The sequence below is a fragment of the Anser anser genome (assembly GCF_964211835.1).
Source record: "Anser anser genome assembly, chromosome: Z".
Classification (NCBI taxonomy): Eukaryota; Metazoa; Chordata; class Aves; order Anseriformes; family Anatidae; genus Anser; species Anser anser.
In genome coordinates, this window is record NC_139723.1 from 17,582,635 (window position 1) to 17,605,672 (window position 23,038).

The 23,038-nt window shown below is 38.8% G+C and overlaps 2 long non-coding RNA genes across 6 annotated transcripts in view; both read right to left on the bottom strand.

Moving 5' to 3' along the window:
- The window catches only part of LOC310889422, a 46,326-nt gene that overhangs the window by 21,402 nt on the left and 1,886 nt on the right, over window positions 1-23,038 (bottom strand). The window lies entirely within an intron of this gene.
- LOC310889423 lies at window positions 5,804-22,181 on the bottom strand. The gene is made up of 3 exons (XR_014576557.1): window positions 20,438-22,181; window positions 11,510-11,620; window positions 5,804-10,106 (listed from the first exon to the last, which is right to left on the bottom strand). It is a non-coding gene; the product is annotated as an uncharacterized lncRNA (long non-coding RNA).

The window sequence follows — 23,038 nt, forward strand, 5'->3', positions numbered from 1 at the left end:
ACAAGCCCTGTCCTCCCCTAGGAGGGGACACCCCTGGTCTTGGAGGGACCCTCACTTCCTCCCTGGGCAAAGGGCAGTGCATGGCCTGGAGGCTGCAGATCCAAGTATTGGCTGATGGCTGCAATCCGCTCTCTGCAGCTGCTAGACACCCTCTGCTACCTAAGTGAAATGCATCTGTGAACCTTGTTGAATTGGCTCATATTTCATCTACAGGTCTTTAAAGAATGGAAGAAGAGGAGAATTAATGCAACTGTTAACAAGCAAGGTGGCTTCAGCTCTGCCTCCTGAGGGAAGCAAGGCTAAATACACAGAAGTAGTGCCTGCAGAACTAAAACAAGTGAGGCTGGGGAGGGACAGGGTGCAATTCTCTGTCCCTGCTACCTCTTTGCCTGCATCTCATGTTAAACAATTTTTATTCCAGCAGCATTCACGTTAATCTTTCCCTTGTTACCAAACACCTTCCACTTGGCTTCACCGGGTTCCTGTATTGGGTTGCTCGACAAATATAATCCCACAGGAGAAAAAAAAAGCTATTTCTGGTTAAGACCACTTAAACTAATAGAAGGCTGCAGATTTTTCTTTCTTTTCTTGACTTTTTTCCTTCCTTCCTTCCTTCTTTGTCTTTCTTTCTGTCTCTCTCTCTCTCCCTCTCTTTTTTCTTTCTTTCTCTTTCTTTCTCTCTTTCTTTCTTTCTCTTTCTTTCTTTCTTTTTTCTTTCTTTCTTTCTTTCTTTCTTTCTTTCTTTCTTTCTTTCTTTCTTTCTTTCTTTCTTTCTTTTCTTTCTCTCTTTCTCTCTTTCTCTCTTTCTCTCTCTCTCTCTCTCTTTCTCTCTCTCTCTCTTTCATTTGTTCTTTCATTCCTTCTTTCGTTTCTTCTTTCATTCTTTCTTTTTTTTCAAAATTGTTATAGCAGATTTTCCTTTTTAACCCTCAAAGGTGTTTAAAGACAAGACTACATGAGACAGACAAGGCAAACATGGACTATTCCCAGCCAGTTTCATTCTCAGAAATGGAATCTTGTCCTGTCTCTCTCACTTCTCTTAACTGTATGAATGGCTGTTAGCCTCCAGTCCTGAAGGCTCAGGGCGGATCTCAAAAATGTCTATAAATACCTGAAGGGAGGGTGCAAAGAGGATGGAGCCAAGCTCTTTTCAGTGGTGCCCAGTAACAGCACAGGAGGCAATGGGCACAAACTGGAACACAGGATGATCCCTCTGAAGCACTTCTTTGCTGTGAGGGTGACAGAGCACTGGCACAGGTTGCCCAGGGAGGCTGTGGAATCTCCCTCCTTGGGGATCTTCAAAAGCTGCCTGGAGAAAGCCCTGTGCAACCTGCTCTGGTTGTTTTTGGTTGACTAGGTAGGTTGTACCAGAGGTGCTTTCCAGGCTCAACCAGTCTGAGATTCTGTAAAGTTCAACAAGGCTTTGAGCCACCCTTCTGTCCTGGCAGACTTTTCCTTTCCTTTCTTTATGTTCACTGCCACTCAGTCTTCCAGTCCACAGTATTGAACTGGCAGTGTTAGTGTCTGCTTGTATCGATCTTGTGTGCTTGTGCTGTGCAATGTTTCCTCATTCTCAAAGACATAGCCATTCCAACCAGCATATTTCATTTCTTCCAGTCTCCAAATCCCACACCTTCACCACAACTCTGCTACCTCTGATTTTGGCAAACATAGACTTAGATCAACCCTCTCCATTCTGTTTGACTGCTACTGAAAATCCCTTTCTTAGACAGCAGCTTATACCACCTCACTCTTTGTACCACTCTGCTACTCCCCTCTTCTTTCCCACCAAATATAGGTGACTTCTAGTCACTCTTGGGGTTCTTCATGTTCCAATCCCTTCCTTTTCTCTCTCTTTCTGCACCAGTAGGGTGATTGATACTACAGATTAGCTCACAGTGCCAGAGTTTGCCCTATTCACATTTTGTTTTTAAATTAGAATCACCAGACTTCCCCTCTTATGCTTCACTCTCAGGGAGAGGGCTCAGAGTTGGTCAGCACACCACATTAGTGAGGTGTGCTATCACCTATCTCACACAAGCAGCATCTTTGCAATTGTCTGCCTGCAGCCTTGCTGCAGTTTGTCAGCTCTAAAAAAGGCTCTCCTTGTATTCCACATTTGCACAGAGCACACACAGCTAAGCCCTTTTAGACTCCTTGAACTATTTTTTACAAATAACAAAACTGAGAATGGAAGGAACTCAGATATCCTGAAGCTTCTCCCACTATTTATTGTGGGAACAAAAAAATGAGCAATTGCACTTCTGGCTATGCATACTATCTTCTGACTTCAGGTTTACATTAAGATGACATTCACTCACATCATTAACCTTAAGTCCTAAGGCACTTTTCACTAGCTTGAAGCCATAAGTGTTTTTTAAAAGGTTTCAGGAATGTGTCTGTAATCTGTAACTGTATATAAGTTATCATAAAATTGTTCACATGGAACAAATTCACATTCCCTGGACTTAAATTCAATAATAGATTATTTCTTAAAAACAAACAAACAAACAAACAAATCACTATAATATCTTTAAAGAGGATGAAAGCACCAGTGTAAATTGAACCAAGAGAATATTTAAAAAGAAAACAACTTACTTTCACCAACACAAAATGTTGGCAAAAGTTTCTTCTTCATCTTCCTCCCCCCCCCCCCCCCCCCCCATTTTTTTCCTTCTGGCTGCATTTTAACATAGTTTTTTTTTTTTTTTTAAATAAAAGTCTTTATGTGCACATGCTGTTTCTTCATGGTGAAGAAAAGCCATGATGGCTCCGTGTGACATACAGCAAGAGGAAGCTGGGAATAGTAGGTTGGATATGTCTTGTATGAATTTGGGAAGTCATTTTGATTCCCTTGGTCTCAGACACTCACAAAAAATATTAACACCTGCAAGGCACTATGGTCTAGAGAGGATAAACTGCTGCAGGAGCACTAGTTAGTATTGCTGTTCTTGACAAGCCAGAACCTCTAAGAATGGAGACAAAAATGGTGACTGCACTGCTACACAATAGAGCTATGACTTCATTGCGCAGTCATGAGGAAGGAAAAAAGGATGATCAGATAAGTGGTAAAGGAGTAAAGAAAATAAGTGAAAACAAGACCTGTGAACTTTTGCACGTGTTACTGTTGAAACACCCAGGAACAAACTCCAAACAGCCCTTCAGATATTTAAAAAATATTATGTCATCCTTTCCATCTCCCCTCATGTAACACCTCACACTCCTATGTGGTCTCTATCCTGCTCCGTAACACATTGCAAATATCTAATTGCTGTTGTTATCATCTTTTGTCAACTATAACATTAGATCAGTTCAATCAAATGCAGACAGTGAGGTCAGCACAAAGCATTCAAATGATGACAGAGGCGGTTTGCTATGCGTAAAGGAGTTGGTTATTATATTACATGTTTAAATTTATAGGTTTGGTTCATCTTTAGCTAAATATCTAGTTATTTAACAGCTGTTATGAGTCAGCCAGTGAGAGGATTAGTTAAAAAAAAAATAGTTGTGGTAAGAAATGCTTTAATCTTGAACTACAATAGGAGAGCAAGTCTGGTCAAGTCATGCCTAATAAAGGTGGTTCTCCAGCAGCACTTACGAGTTTATCGCTGTTCATACAAAACAGGAGATGGTTTGATATAGTTAATCTTACCATCTTCATATTAACCCTACCAAATTCAGAAACTATTGGAAGAGATTTTTTTCAAGGCATGGTACCACACTTAAACATATTCAGGTAATTTTCAAGTGGGAACTACAGGAGTGTGGTTTATCTTATGCAGAGCCTTGTATAGTCAGCATTCTGTCATGACTCAGGGTTCTTGGAGCTTCCCATCATAACAAAATCTTAATGACTTCTTGCTAGTGTGTCTTCATGTCAGCTCTCTTGTAAAGGTAAAGGAGACATTGAGACATGAGGTCACTGTCATAGTTGTTGTACATGTCCTTTACCACTAGTTCAGATGCATAAAGAGAATGAAGAACTGTAAAGCCACCAGAAAGGCTGTAGTAAGACCTTCCATTTCTGTGGGCTTCCAGTCTCGTATCTCCACACCATGCTTAATCCAGCTTGGCAACCACAAATGTAGACTGCCAGAAGAGAGGCATATCCAGGCACTGCTAACCCATTCCTCTTGAGTTTCATGTGGTCACCACTGCCACCTAGACATGTTAGGACAGCTAGACAAGAGCACCCCCAATGAGACTTACAAGCACAGGTATGAAAATGTTGACTTTAACTTAACTGCAGACTGAAGAAAGAGGGTTAACAACCCCCCCTGGCTTAACACAGTTGTGATGGGTAGGTGTTAAACGTCTCTGAAGTGTGCAGCGAGGTGTGAAAATAGATACAGCACCCAAACAGCTGCAAGGCTGAGGATCCGGCAGCCTAAACTCCCACAGACCATAGCAGGTCTTTTTTTAATCTTTGAAGAACTTTTCTGAAAACCAGAAATTCTGCAGAAACTCCCTTATGTTACTGAAACTCCTCTCCTGACAAAAGGTTAACTTGCTGAAGACCCCATGAAAAAGTGGACTTTTAGCCATTTCAAACATTTACTCCAGAACTATTTTGTATGTGTGTGTGTTTTGTTAGTTTTTTTATTTGTTTTTGTTGCTTTAAAATTCAGATTCCAAAATCGTCCCTTAGAAGAGAAGCTGGCATTTATTTCTTCGCATGTTTTTATACAAATAAAGACTGCTTAGGCAATGTTCAGGGGCTAGTCAAGGAGCATACTACCAATTGGAAAATAAATTAATACAGCTGAATTGCTTGCCACATTTCTAATGATATGTTAAAAAAAAACTGTGACTACATGGACAATTTCTGAAACTCCAAAGTGCAGGAGCTAATCACACATTAGACTAAGGAACCATCAAGACAAAGCACTAAGGCAAAGAGAAAGTTTCTGGGAAAGCACAGACACTCTACAGTCTCCATACCACTTGTTCTTTGCTTTTCCACTTACTAACAAGGAAGCAGGGTGTCAGGAACCAGCACACAGAGAATTGGTTTACATTTGGACACGTCAAAAATTTCTGCAATAAAAAATCAAATTCAGTCTGAACATGAACCCCAGTGATATTTTTTTCTTCTCATTAATACTCCAGTGGTGTTATATAAGATTTGTCACATAAGATCACTCAGAATCATTTATTTTCTGTAATAATAATAGTAATGCTAGAAACTTATAAGCCAAACAAAATTACAATAGTACAACAGAAAATCAGTGAGTTAAACACATGAAATCTATATTGTTTAAGCAAGAAATCCAGCTCTATTTTTAAGTGAATTACAAAGCTTGAGGGAAAGCCCTTAAAAGCTATTCTAAAAAATAGGATTATGGTGTTTTTATAAGAACGTATGTTTCTCATTGATCATTTTCCTTATTATTATGAGCTGCACTCAGCCTGATTTGCTGCCTCGAATACTTTAAAAGGAATATGGGTATTGGTTCTCATCCTATACACATCACCCTCACAGAAGTCAATGTACTACCTGGGAAGTCAGGACAATGTTGGAAGCTGATTTGAAAGTCTCACATTTTCCAAAGCCTAATTCTACATTTGCAACTGAAGAAGATGTTCAATGTGTTGAGCATTTTAACATTTAACATTATCTAACCTTTTGGTGATGGAGCTTTTCAAAGATAGGCAGTAGAGATCTCCTTTCACACCAGTACCGAAAATGAAAACATATTTCATTCTTGCTGTGGTTGCAGAAATTATCTTCTCAGCAAGGAATAAGAACAAAGTCTAAGGTGAGTCTTTGCTGATTTTTACAGCTATAATTTTGGACCTAGAAACCAGAAGGAGAAGGAAATAAAGAAGAAAGTAGTGCAAAACTACAGAAATACTTCCTTGAAATAGAAAATGTGTTTCTTTTCTTTGACGAACAAGGACAAAAATAAGTGTGCACTTAAGCGCTTTGTGATATGTTTTCTAAAGACAAACTCAATCCTGAGAGATGATCCCACATACACAATTTCAAACACATCCAGTTTCAACAAACCCCAAATTCAAAGCCTTTCCTGGTTTTGCTCCTTTTTTTTTTTTTTTTTTTTTAAGTATGTAAAAAACAAGACATTATCAACATCTTAACTGAAAACATATTTAAAAAATAATAATAAAAAGAAGGTACATCCTCTATTCTCATGGAAATTTCCACGATTTCTTGGAGAAGAACACAACACCAAGCAATTAAGTACCTGAAACATTGATTTGGATCTCATGATTTAATTAGCAAATTACACCTTTGTAGAACTTCTCACAGAGTGATAGAGGAAAAGAAAGTAGGTCTGTAATTAGACATTTTAAATTATCTCCATATCGGAATTGTTATTTAATGAACCCCTCTGATTAAGTTTGTTTCATTAAATTCCGAGATCTGAATCATACTATGAGACCTGTATAGACTTAGGAATCTCAAGGGGAAAGGAAGTTAGTCTAATATGTGTCATCTTGACCTCTAAATTATTCATCTTTTGCTAACGTGCTGGTGGGTTTTTGATTTTTTTATTTTAATAATAACAATACCATTGTATGGATGAATTCCTGCTGCCTTCTTCTTCAGTCTGGCTTTTTGAAGTAACAATTAATATATAGGAACCTAATTTGTAATGCCTTAGAGATACTGACAACCCTTAAGACCAAGCGATTTTCAGAAAAAAATAATAAATAAAAGGTGGTGGAGGGGTGAGGTTGAAGCTTCATCTACATGCCTGGTTTTCCTTTTTTTCCTTATTTTATTTTATTTTATTTTATTATTTTATTTTATTTTATTTTATTTTATTTTATTTTATTTTATTTTATTTTATTTTATTTTATTTTATTTTATTTTATTTTATTTTATTTTATTTTATTTTATTTTATTTTATTTTATTTTATTTTTTACTGTTTGTGTCTAGTTTGATTAAAACTGTATGTTATTAAAAAAAATAGTTACATGGAAAGAGCCTTTACTGTAGTTACAGTTATAATTAAATACAAATGGGTTTTGCTTTCCACTAGCAAAGTAGCCATGAATAATCTAAATACCTTTATCTCAGTATAAATCTGATCACATTCACACTACTTTATCTTTTGCTTTAAGTATTTAGACACAGAAGTTCTGTAAAGATCAACACTAGGCAACTTATATCCCAGGAACTAAATAAAAAATACTGCCATGCAGAAAAAAACAGGATCTATTGCTTAGGACATTCACAATAAACATGCATCTTGAAAAATAATTCTAAAAGTCTTGTGTTTCATTATGACACAGTTTTTCTTTTGTCATCCTGAAAAATAGTTTACAAACTGCTTTCAATTCATGTGCCTCCGTAATGCAATATACAAAATAAATAAGGGGAAAAGAAAGAATTCTTACTTATGAAGTCCTTTAGGGAGATAGTTTTTGCTTTTTCTTCCTTGAAGAGATTTAAGATTTAACATCCACATTGTTCTCTTACTGAAAAAGTCATTTATAAGAACTACTAGTATTTACACCGTTGTGTGATTAGAATTACTGGAATAACTAGGTTTTACAAGAATTGTTAGAATTTACAACATTGTGACTAGGATGTCCTTCAAAGACAGGACAGGGAACCACTACATTTACAAAATAAAATGCTTACCATATTCCACAAGTTCTTATCAAGTAGCACAGACTTGGAAAAAAAATATAAACAGTGGGATTTTTTTTAATATTGTTTCTTTAATTTAAAAATATTTTTCCTACCCAAATAAAACACAAGCAAATCAAGTGACTCTCCATTCATAACAACACACTGAATGGGTCTGTTCATAAGGTGAGTTTATTGTCAGTGTCGTCACTGTCAGCTACTGCCAGAACAATATCCCAGATTTTCTGTCAAGTTTGGTCCTGTATAGATAATTAGAGTTGTGTTCTTCTAAATGCCTTTGAGTCACTCTCATGCAACATTTAATAGGGTTAGCTCTAATGGTAGACAAAGAAGTTACGGTGACAAAGAAGCCAATTCTTAAAACCCAATTACATATTCTTTACCAGAAAAAAACCTGTTTCTTGTTGGAATTATTAATTTAATTCATGTAGTATTCTATAGAAAAAATTTAATGTCCAGGATGATGAAAAGTGTATCCCACCTCCCCTTGGAAATAGGCTAGTTCTTGTCTTCATTGTATCCACAGTTTCCTAAGATATCATGTATTATATAAGCATTTGGATTTGCTATTCACCACTTGCAGCTGTTACGTGTTTTTGACTCTTCATTTTGGTTTAGAAGAAAGGGGGAAAAAAAAAGAAGGGTGATTATGTCTAGTTCTAGACAGAACTAATAATAAAATCAATAGGAAAAGACTGCAGTTTGATACCTGTTCTAGATAGCTGCATCGAGCCCTCAGCACTGTGTCTGTGCTTGGAGGGAGCAGCGGCAGGGCAAGACTTGGAGGTACTGAACTGAACTGAGATGGCCCAAATCCAGCCAGCACCAGGATGCAACTGCAGCACCCCACTTTTACAGTGGCACACACACAGCTTCTGTCTCCTGCCCTTGCACATCTACCAGTGGTGTCATGTACAAGCTGCCACAACCCAAAGGTTTCTTCCCCTTAGCCGGAGAGTTAAAACCTTGGGATAATGCCTCCCAGACTGCACAGCACAAGGTTGTAATGGAAATATTTTCCCCCCATATTCTGCTATGGAGTAATTTCTGAGGCTCCACAACATCTAAAGGACCCAGCAGCACGTTAATGCTGCCGTAGGACACATTACAGTCATACAACAGCACTTTCCCCGAGTGGGTGTATTCAGCTCATTTAATGAAGGTTTTGAGTGACTGCACCCCTTTTTTGGCTACGACGTGACTCAAGGATAGAGAAGTTTAATAGCATATTAGTCATCTGCCCAGAGGTGAAGTATTTCATAATGAGCTGAAAAGCCACCAAACTGTGTATACGTGTGTGCTTTAATATTACTCTGCTTGTACTAATGAAATTTATGCAAAACACCAAATAAACTGATGAGTATACATCCGTAATATGACTGAAAGATGTTGCAGGTTGCGTTAGGGTGAGGTGTTAAATTATTTATTACATGTCAAGTTTTGTTTTTTTTTTTTCCTTTTAATTGCTTTCCTGGTATTTTGAAATTATTCCTGCCAGTCAGTATGAAGCTATTAGCATAAAGGTCAGGAAAAAATGCACATTTCTGTTTCTGCTGTACAGTTTGTCTTGCTCAGTGAAGAAAGAAAATGATAGGTTATACAAAGAATAGCCAAAAACTTCTGTAGGCAGTAAATTCTTGATTTTTTTCACAATTTAAAAAATATTATGCAAGCTAGATACAAGCAAGTGTGAAGGACACAGTGATTCAGAGGACTGGCAGTGGAATGGAGAACACATGGACAATGGGTTTTACTTGCAAGCATAAGGATGAATGGTGGCATGGCTGAGCTACCTTCTCACCTTTCAAGGATTCATGTGACTGGGTGGCTTCAGGTGCTGGGCTTGCCTGCAGGGTCACCATGACCACAGCTGACCCTGCCAAGGGAGGTCCCCCAAGCCCCTAGGCCACCATGGGGAAAGAGCTAGTGAGCACCAGAGAAAATGTTGTCACACAGCATGGCTTCATTCTTCTGCTGCTGACCTGGGAAGAAGTGGGAACGTACCTTTTACACCTAGTGGTGACTGAAGTCAGTCCAGAGGCCAGCAAACCCCCAAAGGCCATCAGATCCGCATTCCTGGCTCTTTCCTCCCTGCCTATGCCTCCTCCACAAACATTTTGTGGTGCCACTGCTCCTTGAGACCCATCCCCAGCACCCCATGGGCCTGGTGAGCCCTGCCTCCTCCTGTGGAGATGGCTGTGGGGTTCAGGGCCGAGGGACAGCTTCATGAAGTAAGAAACCATCCCCTGACCAGAATTGCTCATCCCGCATCCTGCCAGGATGGCAGCGTGCTGCCTGGCAGGTCGGGTGCTCTCCTGCAAGTTCGGCTCTGCAAAAGCTGGCACCTTCCTGGCCACCGCCAACAGCAGTCCCCGGGCTGGCTGGAGCCCAAGGCTGTCCAGCACTTCGCATGGCCCCAGCTGAAGGCATCTGAGGCACGATCAGGGAGAGGCCTCCAGGATGTCTCATGTGGCCTCCAGTTCTCTGAGAGCAGGGAGGGGAGAAAAAAAGGAGAGAGAGAGATTAAAAAAAAAAAAAAAGTCTTCCAGTTTTGGCTAAAAGTTTCTTAAAACAGTGTGAGTGCCTCTGGCACTAGACACTAAATTGACGTCTTTAGATTTCATTTGTCTGCATTTCTATTGAATACTTTTTAATAGGATTTTAACCAGTATGTTTATTGTTGCCTGGGAACTTAGTGACTAATGAGCAGTTTAAAACCTACGGTGATTATTAAGCTTTCCTCCAGCCGTCTTTATGGTAAACTTTATTCCTGTTGGCAGCGTGCAAACAAGAAGAGGACAATACTTAGCCTGGAATAGCCTCTTGTTGGTACTAATGCACAATGCTTTGCAATGAACCGGCTGCAAATTATTTTAAGGAAACAAACTAAAAACTACAGATCCAGATGAATGCACAAGTATGTATGGCTTGCAGCTCCACATGTGCTAAGAGTATGGATGTTCTTAAATGCATTACTGGACTGAGATATGATAGCACAAATTACTTCCTCACAGACAAATTTGAGATTCTTAAATCAGCTGAAGTCATGTTTGATATCAAACATAGATGTCTTGAGCACAATACTATCATACTTCATTAAAATATGTCACCTACAAACAAAAAGTGGTCTTGCTCTTATTTATCTCCCCTGTATAGTTATTTTTCAGTTGTCGAGTGCCTATTTTGCCACAACCAGCCTTGAAAAATCCAGAATGTTTTTTTTTTTATTCAAAGCCAGCTCTCCCCATCTTTGTATACCTTTGAGTGATGTTTAATGCTAGTGATCATGTAAGTCTGAATGAAAACTTTTTGATTTTGTTCAGGTTTTGAGTTTTACATAGAAACAGTTTGCAAAAATGATAGACTCAGCCCTGGAAATTTTAGAGAACCGTCTTGCTGTCCACACTAGGCAAACTAGGCAAAGTAAATTTACACATGAAGGAGAAAATAGAATACTTTGGTAGCTGAAAATCACTTTTCTGAATGCATGCCTGGGCAGAGCTATATTATAAATTGCTTCTTCTAGAAACCAGTGGAAAGTCTGTAAGACTATAAGAAGAAATTATTTCCTTTTCATGTTTGCTTTATATTTATGGAATTCTAACCCACCTGCTGTTGTTTTAGAACAAGTATATACAGTACTTTTGGCCTAATTGTAGGGAAGTTTCCTTTTCTCATTTTTAATTATTGTTGTGTAAAAACAGTCTCAAAGATAAATTTGTGCAGCATCAAAGCACCATGCTACATATGTAGCCTGGTCCTGTTATGTATTGACTAACATCAGAGACAAATCTTATTGACTTCAAACAGGATTGATATTAGTCTGTGCCTCTCTAACTACTGTTTACTGATAGAGCACTGTTTATCAGTTACTTACTCTTACTTACATAAAACACTTTCACTTCATGGTATTGATTCTTTAACAAACCTCAAAATTGAAGCCCAGAATCTCGAGATATTTTTCTTCAGAAAGCGAAGAGTTATTTTCTTGACATTACCTAAAACAAACATATGGTTTCTCAGGCTTAGACTTTACATGTCAACATTCAGCTTTCAGTAACATCCCAATTGATTTACAATTTTGGGACTAAATTAACATAGAATGAATTTTTATTTTTCAAACAGACATACAAGCTTGTGGTTAACAATTTTTTCAGGCTTGTATTTTCTTTTGATTTGTATTGTGTTTTTGTTGCTCTATCCCAACTTAAGTCACTATCACAGTCAAAATGCTCTCTTCCTTTTTATTTATTTATTTATTTATTTTAAATTCCAATGTTTAAGGAAAAAATGTGATTACCGAGAAATAAGACAGAATCCATTGGCATAACAGTCTTCAAAAGTCACGTGAGATAACATATCATATATTATAAAAATAATTAATTAAAACGTATTTATATCAATTTCAAACTTCTATAGTATTCCACTGAAAAAAAATGAAATAAGAAGGTGATATAATAGTGAACTATGTAAACATTATTATGTCTATAGGTCGTACTCCCAGGAGTTGGAATTGATGATCCTTATGGGTTCCTTCCAACTCGGGATATTCTATGATTCTATGATTTTATACTCGCAGTCAGACAAGCAAGAAAATTTGAACAAGTTGCTCAGGAAAAGCCAAGATTTTTCAGGAATTTTTGCATCTTACCCCATTAGCAATTTCTATATATAAGAGGAGAAGAAGACCTAAGCAAGCTGCATGACCCAGATCTGAGACAGTTTCAGTCATTCTGTACTGTAACTTCTTTTACAAAAATCCAATAGCCACTGGAGTTACTTTTGAAATTTCTTTTAATGTTGCTTAAAATCTGGGGTAAACTTAATGTCAGTTTTCCTAAGCATTAGTAAGTTCTCTTGTGTCATTCTTACCCAAGCAACAAGTTTTGAGTTCTGCTTGTGTAAATCTCATAAATTCAAAAGTAACAGAAATGCTACCAATTTGTTTTCATGCAGAGGAGAGCAGAAGTTGGCCTGCTGACTTTACTAGGGCTTTTCACTTCAGCTTTGATGACAGGTAGAGGGGTGGTATATTCATGCACTGCAATTGTACTTTTCTTCTCTCTCTCTTTTTTTTTTTTTTAAATTAAATAAAATGAGTAGCTTGCTTCCCATGTACCTACTTGTTAGGTGAGAGGAAAAAAAGCTTTTAAGTGTCATGGATAAGAGCAGGATATGGAGTTCAGTCATAGTATTGTATACTGAATCACTGGAGACCTGTCAAACCAAACAATACCCAGTGACTATTCAGCAGACCTCTGTTAAACCTGTAAAGGAACACTCTTTCACTGTGGCAAAGGTTGTGAAATAATAAATGCTGTACTTCCTACCATATGGGAAATCTGGGAAAAAAAAGTCCTAACCTGCAAATGAAAAATATGCTACATGTGTCAGGAAAGGAGAGGATGCAATTGTTTTTGCAAAGCCCTTGACCCTCCCTGTAAGAGCATTCACACTCCTCCATTACTGCATGTAAATCTGAATAATCCATACAGACAAATAAATAAAGAAATAAAGAGTAACAAAATCCAATAAAAATCCCACATAGACAAAGTTCATCCAGGACCCAGGGGCTAGAATCTGAGATGAGAAGGGGAAAGAACAGAACAACCCTCTTGAAACATATTGAATTTACAAGGACACTGGCATATATAGAAGCAGCAAAAGAGGGTCATCTGTGGCACTCCAGGGAGAGCACAACCAACAAACTCACACCACAGCCTACTGCTGGGCAGATGGCATGGGCATCTTCCAGCTGTTTTGTACACAAAATGGGTGCCAAAATCTGTGATGGGTCTGGGAGCCAAGCCAGGCTTCCAGGGATGGACGGGAGTCATTGGTTGTGTACAGCACTCCTACAGAACCCACTGCTTGTGGTGGCCCTGAGGACACCGAGCCAAAGAAAATGCACGTGGGCTAGAAATGGACATTTCTCTGAGCTCAGCATACAACAGAATGATGGGAATGAGGATAAGTGAAATGAATCTTTCAAAACTTCAGACACTAAGAGATGGGAGGACTCCAAAACAGCAGGAGCAGCTCACAAAGTCTGTAAACTTGTCTCACTTCAAGGAAAAGACACACTTATTTTTCTTAGTCACCAACATTTTTTTGAGTTTTATAGGCCAATCTTCATTTTTGCTGTTATGCATATTCTTATATAAAAATATTTTTATATTTATTTGAAGGTGCATATCTCTGTGTTTGGCACATACAGACAAGCACAGATATATACAGGTTCCCAATCCTTCCTTTCCCTATCTGCACTAAAAGCCTTTTACCACAAATTTATTTTTAGTGTTTTTTCTTAAGCTGACATCTAGAAATAAAGTGTACATCCAGTACCACATATGGGTTACAAGGAAATTCTTCAGGGACCACTGGCCTGAAATTAATTCATTTTCCTCTCAGACCATCCAGATGAACAGAGACTGCAGTAGTACGATATACATTGAAAGCAAAATAACCTGCATGAAAGTGTTTGAAACAGGCTATCAGCATTGCTTCAGCATTGAATTAACATACCAGTTCCTTGTTTTTCAAATGCTCTTGTAAAAAGATCACAATGTCTTTAGGGGAATTCATGAGGCTTTTCTTGTTAGGGAGATCTTCAACCGTGTTTCTGTTACATTAATACCTGAGGCACTGCGTCCATCAAGTAAAGTCCTATAGGTAATTTTAAGAAGGCACCTCTGGAGTTCAGACTTTTGCTGTGTAAATGGTTCTGCCACAGCCTTATGGTGTCTCCCTACCATGTCTGGACTTTGCACAATGTGTATGTATATATGTGTATAAATACATATATATTCAGGTGTGCATGCACACGTTTCAGGAGGAAGAACATTCTCATCCTTGTACTTCCCTGCTCAAGAGGAATTTTGACATAGGTGCAATGGCCAGCACACTCATAAATATCTTTTTATTTCCAAAACATTGATGTGTACTGTTTTCAGCTGGTATAGAGCTAATTTTCTTCCTAGTAGCTGGTATGGTGATGTGTTTTGGATTTAGGATGAGAATAATTCTGATAACACACCAATGTTTTAGTTGCTGTAGAGCAGTGCTCCCACAGACCCAAGCTCTTTTCAGCTCATCGTGCTGCCCCACCAGCAAGGAGGCTGGGGGTGTACCAGAAACTGGGAGGGGACACAGCAAGGACAGACAGACCATGTGGACTAGAGGGATGTCCCATACAATTTGGCATCATGCTGAACCATAAAACTGGGGGGAGTTGGCTGGTGGGGTGGCTGTTACTCAGGGTGTAGCTGGGCATCAGTTGGTAGATGGTGAGAAATTTCATTGTGCATCATTTGTTTGTTGTATTTTTTTTTGTGGTTGCTGTTTATTCATTTATTGATTTTCTGTCTTTTTTTTCCCCTTTTCTTTCTTAGTAAACTGTCCTCTTCTCAACCCACAACTTGTTGCACTTTTCATTTTTCTCCCCCACCCCAGCTGCAGGGGGGAGTGAGTGAACAGCTGCCTGTTGTCTAGCTGCCTGCTGGTTAAACCAAAACATGACATATCTTATGATGGCTTACATGAGTCTTAGATGTTCTCCTGTTTTTACGATGGCTGTCCACCATAGCCATCAAGCAGATTATAAGCATGAAATGAAAATCTTGGGAACAGCTGTGACACTGCACATGTGCAAGCCATAGTTTTCAGCACTAAGTACCTTTGCCAGTTCATATCCTCCTAAGTTCCCTGTGAACGTACACAAGATATGCCACAGTGCCTTGTTTCAATAGGAACATTTAAGACTGATGCCTGTTATTATGAGGCAACAGGAGTTTTTCCTTTGGCAGTGTAACATGTCTCAAATTTATCTCTGGCTTTAAAAAGGTATATGAAAACTGCAGTTATTTTCCCACCACACTGAGCAATTATTACTGTCAAATAGATTGTTTCAAGTCATACCTAAAAGTAAAAATTCTAGTGCTCTTCAACTGATGTGTCACCTGCCAGTATTTAGGGGAAAGCTTTAATCTTCTACAAAGTAGCTCATCATAAAACAAAACCAAACAAAACCCAAATAAACATTCTGTATTAATTTCAAAATTAAGCTATGGATAGAACAACTGTGCACCTTTTGTCTGCTCTGACATATTTTATGAGCAGAGTGAACGCAAATACTGACACTGCAGCTATACACAACATTTGCACATTGCTAGTATTAATGTATATTTTATTATGTTTTCTCTGAGCTATGGGTAGAGCATCAGAATGGTAAGAGTGGAAGAGAAGGAGGAGTGGAGGCAACAGGAATCAGCAGTTAATTTATATCAAGCCTAAACATTTAAGCTGAGGTATTACTGTGATAACTGACTTATGTCTACTCCATAGTCCTTCTTGCTGTTAGCACTTGAATTCTCTTGACTCTTTTGGAATTATCAGGTTCTGCAGACTAAAATTCCCGGCCCAAACAACACATCCCTCTCAGGAAAAAAAAGCTCTTTTCACCACCATTCCCAGAGCCTGGGCAGCCTCGGTGTTAAACGGGGTCACTGTAACAGCAGTGAGAATACAGCCTCTCTCTCTCTCTCTTTGCTCAGTTTGCTCCACTCCCCAGGGCAGCGAGGCCCTCAGCAGATGGACCTAACCAATTCATATTACAGAAGAGATTTCGTACAGTAAATGCAGCCTTGGGAGTGAGTAAGGAAAGGTGTATGTTACAAACTTTGCAAAAGAGCAGTCATACAAAACTCAGGCTGCTGAAAGGATGCTGTGTTGTGAAGGAAGGGTATAGTAGACAACTTTTTGCAAAAATTTTATCTTCTGTCCTGTAGTATATAGTAACTAACACTTCCAAGTAAATGCATCTAAATGCTGCGTTTTATTAACATGCAATACTTCCCCCCCTCCCTTTTTATTTTTTATTTTTATTTTAATTATTTTTTTTAAGGGAGATTGTGTTCTTTGAGGTGGAAATTACAGTTATGATAAAATACCAGAAAGTCCAGCAGTATAACTGAATAAAATTATAGAAGGATTGCAGTGGATGACAATCTGAAAACAAGCCAGCAGGCCAAAGCTTTTGACTACAAAATGAACGAACAAGCAAACAAACACACAGGCTGAACAAATCCAAACACGAAAAAGTCCCCTCCAAATTGCCGCTCAGTGGTGAAACTAACAAAACATGAAATTGAATTCATTCTTTTCCAAACCAGCAGCTGCAGCTACCCCCTTTTGAGTCTCCTTTTCCCCCCTAAAAACTTGAAATGCCCTCCCTGCTTTTCAGTCCCTCTCCCTTATGCTCCCTCTCCCGTGCCTATCCACTGAGTGCCACAAAACTGTGGAATTCCACATATTCCTCTGTCAAATTTGATTGGAATAGGCTAGTATACTGAGCATTTGTCAGGGAAACTGGCAGATCTAGAAAGAGTCAGGGCATAGCATAAGGTCCTGAAAAAGAACCAGTAAAAGGAGCTTGTCCAGGGATGTTTTTCAGAGGAGTAGTACATATTAGACATGGGAGCTAATTATTCTAACATATTTGTTTCAGACTAAGTACTGACTCCTTTCTTAGATCCCAGTTTTTAAGAGAGATTAATTGCAAAGCACTCAGAAAACAGAGAGAATGATAACAATCCAGGGAAACACAATGTCTAGAGTAAAAAGTGAGATGACTGTGTATATTTAATTTGGAAACAAGCAGACAGAGGTGGGAGGCTACGTTAAATATTTTTGATGAATCGATCAATTGCTCTCCATGCCCAGAAAAGAAGAAACTGACTTAATTAAAAACAAAAAATTGGGATGAAACATCAGGAAAAACATTGTGCTGGTGGCTGTAAAACAACCAGAGAGGCTTTCCCCGGCAGTGCAAAAACACCTCACAGGGAGGTTTAACAGTTACTTGGAGAAGCACAGTCTCTTGTATGGACTTCCTGCTTTATATTTCTGCCACTTTGTCTTAAACCCTCTTCCCTGGGGAGATGCTGGGGCACACTGAAGATCACTGCAGTCACAACAACATGACTGGGACTCCAAGTGAGTATTTTGCTAAACCTCTAAACTGTAAATCCATGCTCCAGCGATAAACATGAGAAAAGTCCAGTCAAGAAAATGTGAATCTTTCCAATGGCTTCAGATAATTTAGGCTTGGGACCTGAATACATACAAATTGTATAACTATGTATTTTAGCATTTAAAGGGGAGAAGAATTCATGCTCTTCCTTTTACTAAACTAACAAAATGAAATCAATTCAGTCTAAGCAGAAAGGAAATATTTCTAATGTTTTTCCCTTTGGTGGCTTCCAGTATAAGGATTAAAGCAATGAAAATTAACTTGTGAGTCCAAGGTCATCTAATCCTTTCCCACTAAAGACTAATAATAAACTTTTTTTTTTTTTGTGGTTATTTTCCTCTTCAAGCTCTCCCAAAATACTTTTTTATTACTTCTTTAAACCTAGTTAATGACTATAGAAATACTCCATTTATGGAGAAATATTTTTATCCAGCCCTTTCCTACTTGGTAATCTTACCTCAAACAGTTTTGTGAGCTTAGTTTAGATTTTTTTTTTCCTTGCTAGGACACAGTAAAGTTTCAGTTCTGCAAATCTGCATGCCTTTGGACAATGGTCAGTCACCTAAGGGCTTACTAATTTCAGTGGGACTTTTGCATGACTAAAAATTCCAAGAGAATCATGTTTGAAAGAGAATCATTTTCAAAGACCGGGACCTAGAACCGCATTCTGAATATAGGAAGTCAAAGGAAGATTCTTGCTTGCTTGTTGTACCACAAAAGGGATTTTACTACAAAGCATTTACTAAGATTCTTAAAATGGGGAATTTGAACTACAACTGACATTATTTTAAAAATTGGATTGTGCTAACAGTCACATATAATGAGTTTATAAAAACTGTATTTCATTCATGCTAATTCATTCTTTCATTCATATTAATACATAAACATGTGCCTGAAATTTGTTTTCTTTAGGTTTTGGTAAATAGAAAATGCCAAAATAACACTCCCTTTTACATACACTTTGTGTCCAACAACACATCATTTCCTTGTCCTCACTGTGTTACATCTATTGATAAATACCTTACAACTGCAGTCCTGTCAACCAAGCTACCAAATGAGCAATCATTCCAAAATTTGACACAGAAGGAACTGAAGTTGCTGGATATATGGGAGGAAGACTAATACATTTGCTCAATCAGCAAAGGAATAGATAGGCAATCTCACATCTTTGCATTCAGCAGAATTTTTATTTAACTTGACAAGATGGATCAAAGGATTGACCAGCTTTATTAATATCCCAATTGTCTAGTGAAGTCTGCCCACATTATTCTGTTAATATTCTGTTTAATTTTCAGGGAGGGAATCTCTCTAAATCCAGTGCTTTGGAAATCTCAGTTAATGGTACATCAGTCAAAGTGTTTGGCAGCTTTCAAAGTCTGATTGGTCATGTGAAGTAGCTACCCCACTAGGAGGATTTCAGGTCTCAGAGACTCAAAGCCCGTAGCACATGTGTGTCTTTACACGTGTGAGTAGTCCAATGGGAGCAAATACAATAACTTTCATGCAAAATGTGTGGCGGGATCTGAGACCAAGGATTACACATATAAGAAAGAGAAGAGAGGAAATTCCACAACAATGACTGGAGCACAGACAGAAGGATAAAGGTGCCAAGGCAGCTGCCGCTTCCTGAACCACAGCCCTGAGCTGCACCATTAATAATTAGCACACTCAGTCTCAAGTCCATTACATGCTGGATCAAGGGCTGGAGAAAGCCACCTCCAGGAAGACAGTGATGAATTTGCACCATCACAGAAAACCCTGTCTACCATTGCACTCCCAAAAATAATGCAATGCTTGGATGCTCAAAAGATTTAAAAATCAGCCAATGTCTTTCTCTGCTAAAAATTCCGGTGCCAGAAGCTTTATGATTGACTCAAAGCAAAAAGCATTCCAAGTGAATCATACATTCAGGCAAGCCCAGACAGGATACTGTTAAGTATCAATTGGCCATCAAAATGGTTATCTCTCTTTAGGAACTTCAGTGTCAACAAAACCCCTGGCAAACACAGACCGATCTCACATGCCGGGCCCAGACCTGCACTCTTTCCCGTGGTAAAATTCCCACAGGTAGCAGTGGAAATTTTACCCTGAGGTCTGAGCTGCTCTGTCTTTTGAGTGAAGGTCAGAGCTTAGTCTTCTGAAGAGAACAAATAGCTAAACATGTCTCCATATTGCTCTGCCTTGCATCCAAGCTAGAGAGCCTCCTGATGGAGTATCTGTGGAAGAGGGGGCAAAGGAATAGGAAAAATGTGGTCCCTTCTCCACCAAAAGCAGTTTATGCATAAACTTTTCAACCTTCCTGCCTAACCACACCACTAGATACGTGACTAGTCACTCAACAGAAAATATCTCCATGTATGTTTTAACATATTATGGCCATTATGTGCTCAAAATTTATCTTCTGCCATGCTAAGCAGGAAATTAACAAAAATGCATCAGGAAAAACTCATCGCTCAGCTCCTGGAGCTGGAGGTGATAGTTCTGCTGCCAGCATGATGGGGATGAGCTGTCTGATCTACAATAAACCAGGACTGGCAGAAAGCTTGGGCCAATGCTTGTAGGGCCAGGCATCAGCAATTCACACTCATGGTAATGTATCCGATGCCAACCCCTCTACAGTCATTAGCTAAAGCTCTATGCACTTCTCCAGCCAGTCAGGCTCTTCCACTTACCTCAGCCAGAGGCTCCCCTAAAATGGGAGTGAGCTGGTAGTGAAGTGGTTTCAGGAGGGAGCACTGGTAGAAAAACAACTGATAACTGTGGTGTGGAAAACAACTCAATTTACCTGAAGCAGGACTGAACAGGATGAATTGAATCTGTTTGTATGTTTTCCCACAGCTCCCACCTCTGTATTTCTAATATCAGATCCAATCCAGAAAGCTGGGTAGCCCCAACCTGCAGGATAGTTATGCTACTTTAATATATGCTTCTTATACTACTATAATATATAACTTAGCCAAAACTGAGATATTTCTCTTTCAGCTGTGTGTAACTGCCCACCTGGAGGCATTTGTCCTCACCAAAAACAGGTGCATATGGTAAGAAAATTCTTGCATGTTTTCTATAAATTGTGTCTTATGATTTATAAGACTTACCCATAAAAACTTCAGAGGTTTTCAGGCAGAATATAAAAGCAAATTTTTGCTTAAAAGTAATCATTAAAAGCCTTGCAACTTTTCTTCCCAAAGAGGAGACATTTCTCTGTTATTTCATTGGCCCACTTATTCTTCATTTATTGTCAAATGAGAACACTGTTCTGTACTCCTCCTAAAAATTACCACACAGTTGTTTTGGTGCCAAAAACCTCCCATTTTCCACCTCACAGACAGCTGCAGCAGATAGATGTAATAACAATAAAATGCTATCTTACTTCTATGAAATTAAGTGCAAAATAGGATTGTTTTCTGTGGATCATTTTGGGACATTCATAGCAGAAGCTGCTGTCCCAAACCAGCAGAAGAACTCTGACTGCTAATGAAAACAGTTTGATGAAATCAGTGCATAACCTCAGTTTTGACATTTGTGACCAATTAATTTCAGTCTTAAAAGAGAAATAAAAAGCTTGTTAGAAAAAATTAATTAAAAGAAAAAGAAAAGTCAATAAGTAGAACAAATGGTCTCCCATAGCATGGAAGTAGAGTTCTAGGATGAAATAGCCATTGCACAACAAACACAAACAAAGCTAAGCCCAGCCACAGTGGATCATCAGACTAAAAGAAGATCTCTGTTGCTGTGATCAAATAATGCTGACGTTTCATCTTTGGCTTCAGAGATTAGCTAATGTGCTGGTTTTGTAGAGTTGCATTGGTTTGGAAGACAACTGATAGTATGAATCACTTTCAGTTTTCTAGATATTTATTTAACAAAACTATGTATATATACTAAGTTGTTTTTCCTGGCATCTGAAAGAAATGATCAATAATGGTAAATTTCAGTCAGCAATGTGCTGAGAGAGCTTGGTGTTTGAGAGGAGCATCCTCACATGTGCGTCTTTTGCTGTCATGTTTGACAAACAACTCCCTCATACTGTGTTTTCACAACTGGTACCAGTTAAATCTCCAAATCTACCTAACATAGCCCCGCTCCAGCTCTCCAGCTGCCACAACTCATGACATTTAATTGCTCCTTCCAATTATCCTGCCAAACATAGCTATTGGCCCCAACCAAGTCTCCAGCTGTGTCTGGTTCACCCTTTGGATGGCTGGCAGGCATCATGATCTCCAGAGTAACAACTCCATCCCTACAACTGCCTTTTCTTCCACCAAACCTGGCAAAACATCACTAGGTCTAACACTAGAAGTATAGACATTCAAAACAGGTTCAGGCAGCTACATTTTATAGACAGAGATGAAAAGAAAAACAATCAGAGGTATGATATAATTACAGGGTAATAAAACTATAAACATCGTTAATACGTTAATTTAATATTTGGCTTTCTCATCCGGGTGCACCAGTCCACAGATTTCCAATAGTTTCCATTTTAGGATGAGTAAAAGCAATGTTTTTTGATTGATGCTCGTTGGTAAATACTTATTTTTTCATCCTTGACACAGAATAAAAGGTGTTAGAAATATTGCTAGAGGAGGCTTATCTCCCCAGAGAGTAAGTGAAAAGTATCAGAGAAAAACATCCACTGTATTATAAAGATTTTATTTCTCTGGGTGCAAAAGAAGGGAAAAACAAAAAAGAAACAAAACCCTCTACTGGAGGAAAAATGTTATTATAAAAGTAGGGAGGGCAAAATGTTACTGCCACCATAGGAAATGCTCTCAACATCCAACTTTCTGACTCCCTCCTGAGCATCAGTGTGGAAATCCTGAGCCCCTTGGACAACATCTGCTTTGGACCAGGCCCACATGAGATAAAACCTCCCTGTGTTGGCAGATTCACAGCTAGCAGAGAGAAGGTCGTTTGAGCCTTCATTCCCAGCAAGGCACGAAACGTGGTCGTGGCGCAGCTGGCAGGCAGTGACTCATTTTCCTCCCTCCTGACAAGACGATGGTGGCAGGAAGGGACAGCATGTTGCAGAAGACCTGTAGCTCGTGGTAGGAAGGGTTGTGTGGTGGGGGAGAAAGGTGAAGCTAGAGAAGTGGGTGGGATGCAGGGTTTGTGACAGGGAACGACTGAGGATGAGGAAGAGGGAGATTGCAGGAGACAAGGCTGGGTGCAAAATTTGGAGCGGCATCAGGAGATTGTTCACCAAATTCAGAGCTGGATCAAACCTTACTGCCAATGCAAACATTGCAGAGGTTTGCTGGCTGCTGGGTTGAACAAAGTGAACAAACACGAATACTCTGAGAATACCAGTCATTTTTATATCCAGAATGTGCCTGTGAAACTCCTTTTGATTTGCTTAATTTAGGCTCCAATTTTAGGCCAATTTAGG